Here is a 6,509-nt window from a genome sequence, read left to right as displayed (position 1 = left end):
GAGACAGTTTATAACTTCTTCATGTCTGTAACTCCATGACACGCTGCACTCTGCCCCGCTTTTCCACTTTCATCAATAATATCAGTTAGTGCAATCACCAGTAGCACAAAGATAGAAGCTGTATCTCCTCCCCAATCGCAGGAAAACCCAGTAACACTCAGTACATTTCAGAGTGCATACCTCCGCCAAGGCCCAGCCTTGCCGTTAAATTCAATCAAGCGTCACCAAATTGCACACACTCAAAGATATCAATCCCCGAAATATGACAGATCCATGAATTATTCCCTGGGAAAGTGGTGAAAATGTCACCAAAATAGTGTGTGTGTGTGTGTGTGTGTGTGTGTGGGCGGGGGGGGGTCCTGGATCTGCCCCAGAATTCATTGGTTTCTCTCTTGGCCTACGTCTCATCCTGCCTTCACAGAAATCCGTCCAGTAGTTTTGGGATAATCCTGCTGACAGACACACCAACCAACCAACCAACCAACCAACCAACCAAACAGACTGGGGTGAAAACACAACTAGATAAAGTTTGATATTGCCAAGAAACAGAACTGTAAATTTGAGCCCTGACACATTTTCACTCACATCCGGGAAAAAAATGCCCCCTCCTTCTTTGCCTGTGTGGCCTCGTCTGGATCCCCCTCACACAAAAAGTTCATAAACCAGCCACTGTTCATTTTCACCAGAATATAAAAGTGAGAGACAGAAATAACATGCTCCCGACCCTTGTCACAGTAAATATGATGGGACCTGCCTCCTCCTCGGCCGCAGATGCTCGCGGGAAAACGAACAACAACGAAAAAAAGATGAGCTCTCTGCTCTTCGCTCGGGAAAACGATGAGAGCGTCCGGAGCGGCTCTACCTGTGTAATGTGCTCTTGTTTAGTTATTGCAGCCGTCGACATCTTCTGACAAGCGTTTTTCCAGCCGACGGCCCGTGAGGATGCTGTTGGCACTGCGATGTGACAGTCCCTAATTGGAAGATCCATTCAGCTTCGTGCTAATGAGGAGGAGGAGGATGAGGGGGGGGGGGGGGGGGGGGGGGGGGGGGGGGGCAGCGGAGTCTGGATGAGTGACGTGAGAAAGAGAAGATTTTCTGAAGTGTCTAAGGAGTTTGAAGGAGTTTTATCCGCACACACACGACGCAGGATTTAGCTCCGAGAACCTCCTGCCACTTCTGTTGGATTCTCTCCCCCCGGGGGGCTGATTCTTTCCCCCTCAATATTTATCTGCCCCCATGCCCTGCGAGAGACAGGAAGGCCGAGCTGTTTGCCCAATGGGTTGACTAAGACAATAAACCTTTGGGGGGACACACTCGCGTTTTGTTGCTTCACCACCGACCCCGGAGCTCAGGCAAGATGAGAGGGGAGAGGGAAAACAAAGACATGGGCAGGGGCCTCGAAGAGGAAAAAGGAAAAGCAAGGGGGGGGGGAAACTGCAGGGGAAATCTGGCAATGAGAAACAGATTTTGTTTTGGGGAGGGTTCGGCCCGAGGTCCTCGGGTGTTAGGTGTTCGTGCTGTGAGTGAAAACGGGGTCTGTGCGTCCGTGATCATCATCTCCTCCTGCCAACGTAGGCTTCTCTCTTCACATGAGGGGAGCCCAGTCATCTTGACCCCGAGAACAACACCTGCATAGTGGTGGATTTCATCACCCCCACACACTATTAAAGTAACACTCAGATAACATTGCTCTCTCTCACATGCATGTCTTTCTGTCTTTATCTTTCTGCCGATGTCCCGACTTTTCATACTCTCTCTCTGTGTTTGGACTCGTTACAGGTGCCACAAGTGTTGGTTCGAGTTTATCTGAGATCGATTCCCTCTCTCGTGCAATCATTGTGATCAAATGCAGGAGAAATCATATTATCTATAATACCAATATTAGGACTGCTAATAATAATAACCATAACAAACACCATAATGATAATTCTATTTGCAGAGCACTTTGCCAGGAGCAAAACACGCTTTCAATTGCAAGGCAACAGCAGGAAAAGAAAATGACAGATATGACAAACATAACAGTATCACCCCGGCAAACACCAAACATGGAGGAACAGATCATTTGATGCAATCACGGCTTCCTGAAGTTGCAACGTTTCCCTCAGGGATAAGAAAATCTGAAAGGTAACCATGCAGAAAGGTACGCAATATTATTTTACATCATTATAGATATCCTGTAATTTCAGTGCCAGTGACAACCAGTTATAATATTTTCCTCTCCACATCCAGTATGCAGAACAGCCCTTTCTGTTTATTGGTGATATGTTCTGAGTTGAGAGACAACTCTCTATTTGGTCAAGTCAAAAAATATCAAAGCACTTCACTTCTTGATTGACATAATTGTGAAGTTTTATGAAAATGTCCCGAATGGTTTTTGATTTCCTTACCAGAAACATACCAACCACTATATTCCCCCTCGTGGTGTCATTACATCCCAAAACAATAGGTCTAATAGTCAGTGTCTATAAAAATCAGTTTTAAGAACCTTGAAACAAATTTCAACCAAGCGAGTTGTGTTTTTTTACGTCTGTCTGACAAGTAGTGACGTCCGTTGTGGGGTGTTTTTTCTTTAGGTCACCAACTACAGGTCAGTGCTGGAGAGTGGTTTAACTCCCAGCATTGATCTGTTTATCTCGACCACTCTGCTACTGACCTCGTTGGTCCCCCCCCCCCCCCCCACCTTTGTTCCCTGTCAATCTTCAAAGACCCGCTGACCTTTGTCCCACTCACACAGAAAGGTATTCTGTCTCTCTACACAATGCGAGCAAATAAAGACAAAGACGCGGTTAAAACGAGAGACGTTAATGATTTTCAGGCTACAGGCGTGCAGCTCAGAGGGCTTTGAAAAAAAATTGGAAAATAAAAACGGGTCTAGGGTGCACAAGGTACTTGCACTTCAGCAATTTCCTGTCATGATAATTTTCAGGAGGAACATATATTATTTTTGTGTATTTAAGTGTACAAATCAGCTTCATCTTGACAGATGACAGACCTGGTCCATTTTCATGACTTTTACGTTTACCATCTCATCATGAAGACTCACTCTGCAGATTTTGTTGGGCTCAAAATTTTGACCGATCGAGTGAAATGTCATGTATCACCGAGTTATTCCGTAATGCAGCCGTGTGATACACACATGCCTACTTTATTTCGCGATTGAATTTACGCTGGTGGTTGCATTCTCTGGTGAGTCAGCGGGTCTCTCCACTGATAGGAAACGTTTCTCCAAGATGACGAAAGTTATACAACATTTTTTGCGGGATAATCAGAGATATAAATTATGATAAGGAGAGGGTTTAGATTCCCCTGCTCTTGCACTCAAATTCTTGAGAGTGGAGCTGTTTATACGAGCACAACATTCGAACCATCTGTCGCGTAGATTCCCCTCGTGCTGCCGAAACAGCTCAGACCCATCAATGTATTTTTTTCCCAGACACTCAGCTGGCTCAAGAGGCCTGCTCCACATTAACATCCACATTAAAGCCAGGACCTCAGGGTTCCCCAGCACATCATTTCCCCAGAGCCTCATGTTGCTTCTGCAGGCTGGTCTTCTCCCCCACAATGCACCCTGGTGCCATCTCTTCCCCAAAGGTCAATGACGAAACACGCAGCCGGCCACAAATGTGAGTCGTCCGACCAGGCCACCGTCCTTCAATGCTTTTACAAATTGCTCCTTATTACGAATACATTTGAATCCATTCAACTGATTTGTCTTTTGATCGATCAGACAAAGAATGGGGCGGATGACGAAAGAGAGACTCTGCGCTGTCTCAAAATCCTTGTTGTCAAAAATTCCTGAGCCCTTTTTGGACACTGTGTTATTCAAAGCTGAAACCACAGTTACAACACATCACATTTTACTGCTGCATTCCTCTTTGGAATTAAAAGAGTTTAAAAAACTTGCAATGCAGCTTCTGCGTCACACAATCAGTCGTGGATCCAAAGTTTAAGTATGACATTTAACCATCTCTCAGATGTTTCTACCATGTAAAGCATCTCGGTATCGTCCGATGAAGAATCTCACCTTGTTTCACTATAAAAGTCGTGCAAAGGTATTTTTTTTAAGAGAGGCACAGATGTGACAGGTGGAGAGTGGGAAGGAATACTCTCTGCTCTGGTCTGGGCCTCACCTCTGGGCCTCATCGCTGTTGGACTCGTGAGTAAAAAAATGACATTTGTCACATGAACAGAGAGACTTCGTGACACGGTGCTGGATAATTTACGGCGTTTAGGTACTTGATCCCGACCTCAGGACCTCGTGGTCGGTCACGGTCAGATGCTGTCCTTGTCAGAATCTGCCTTACTTCACATATTTGATGATGAAAACCTTCAAAAGCAGTACAATTCAATGAGTATCAGATGTTAAGATTATTATTATTTTTTTAAACTATGTAGGTGAAACATTTAATATGCGCAGTGCAGACACTGTAGTGATAAGAGTCACGTTACAAGCAAGTATGCGGTCTCCCAAACAAATGAAGGAAAAAGCAACTCAAAGTTCATTCACACCAGATGAACATGTTTGTGCGAGGCCATTTTGTGCACATCAGCCAACGCTTGTTCACGTACGGGTCCAAGTGATCCGGGTTCGGCTGCTGTGGACCCCACAAACCCCAAATCAAATCCAGGTGCAGATTCCAACCATGTTCTCATCCTCCAATCAGAGCAGAGGCGTACACACACACACACACACACACACACACACACACACATACGTCATCTGAGTGAAAAACGACCCTTTTTTAGGCTTTTGTAAATATTCTTATGTACGTAACTTTCTCTTCTTCAAGGTCTTCAACTGGTCATGACACACACACACACGTCATCTGAGTCAACAATTACCCTTTTTTAGGCTTTTGTAAATATTCTTATGGACATAAATTTCTCTTCTTTAAAAGTCAAGGTCTGCAACTGGTCATGACACACGCACGCACGCACGCGCACACACACACACACACACACACACACACACAACCTACATATGCATTCCCACATGCGAAAAACAGATGTGCTCATGCAATCCCACGTAAGCCCTTTCATATTGCACCATGCATCGTGTAACAGTGAAGTACAATCTGACAAGTGGGTCAGTTACATTAAAACTTCCTCACTTACTGTATGTACTTAGTTACTCACAGGAGTCGGAGTCAGTTACAATTATACAAACTCTTCGCCATGTTCGAGGTACTGAATACGTGGAAAAGTGAGATAGAAACTATGGAAATGTAGTTAGAGCTTTAGTGGCTTCTTTAGCCTTTATGTAACAAAATGTTCCTAGAATTCATACTCACATTCTCCTTTTTAAGTATTTAACATCACTATGCACCTCGGAATACATCTGTTCTCTTATGTGATGCGACGGATTACTTTTTAAATAAAACTGTCGTAGCCTACATTATGTCTCACCAAATATTATGTCTCACAGACAGTTGACCCGGGAGGTCCGAAGGCCACTGCCTTAGATTAGGATGTTTTATGTTTATTGCCATATTGTCCCTGGCGTTGGGATGAGATGTCCCTTGAGACCGTCTATGTTCTAATAACAAACCTGACATGACTTTTGGTGACCTAGACATGTCTTCTCCCCTCCTCTGTTGGTATAATACTAAAATGTTTCTATGGCAGAGGAAGCTATTTGGTTTGGCTGTCAGCATGTGGGTCACAACTTCAGCCATCTTTCATAAAACATCTGTTCACATCATGTTTTTTCTTCATCAATAACTCAACCAATAATGGTTTTTTTTATACTTTTGATCAGGATCCTTTATTTTTTGTAAACGTATCTGTGCTGCAATTTCTCGTTACAAGCTTTCATGGTGATACTGATATCAATGATCAGCAAATATCTGATTATATAATATAACATTTTGAACTTCCCCCTGTCGAGTCTGTGTTACACGGATCTGCAAATACTGCCTCAGCTCCTCTTTCTCTATGAAAACGGAGGGTCTGGTTCAACTTCATGTTGTTTTTGTGATATACTCCAGAGCAGGGGAGGAAAGAGGTGGGGGGCGGCAGGAGGTAGAAACGCCACAGAGGAAGGTCAACTGTTTTAGTGTGAGGGGGCCCCTATTCCCTTGTGTGTTAAACACGTCAGCAGCACATATGCGCGCACACACACAGACACACGCGCGCACACACACACACACACACCAGAGTCAGAGGCCCATCTGCACTAAAGTCAAGCAGTTGGTAAACGTGTTCCGACTCTGAGAGCTGAAATGAACGGTGAACTCTGGAAGATTTGACCGATGTGTTTGATGAGCATCTTCTTTGTTTCTGTTGCTCAATTAAAAATAAAATAAATAAATACAGGGATACAGGAATTATTGTTCATTCCCAAATCCCAATGCAGGAGTTTTTCACAGAAGACATTTAGACTTGGGATATAGCAGGGAAACGCTTGTGTGTCATTAATAACTATAACCATGGTTTAATTTATTAAGCGTTCCAATTAGCAAGTGATAATTCTATTTCTATTTACTTCAAATTAGGGTTTCAATGAGAGT

The sequence above is a fragment of the Scophthalmus maximus genome, chromosome 3 (assembly GCF_022379125.1).
Source record: "Scophthalmus maximus strain ysfricsl-2021 chromosome 3, ASM2237912v1, whole genome shotgun sequence".
In the NCBI taxonomy this organism is placed as follows: Eukaryota; Metazoa; Chordata; class Actinopteri; order Pleuronectiformes; family Scophthalmidae; genus Scophthalmus; species Scophthalmus maximus.
Note: the sequence above shows the minus strand (reverse complement) of the source record.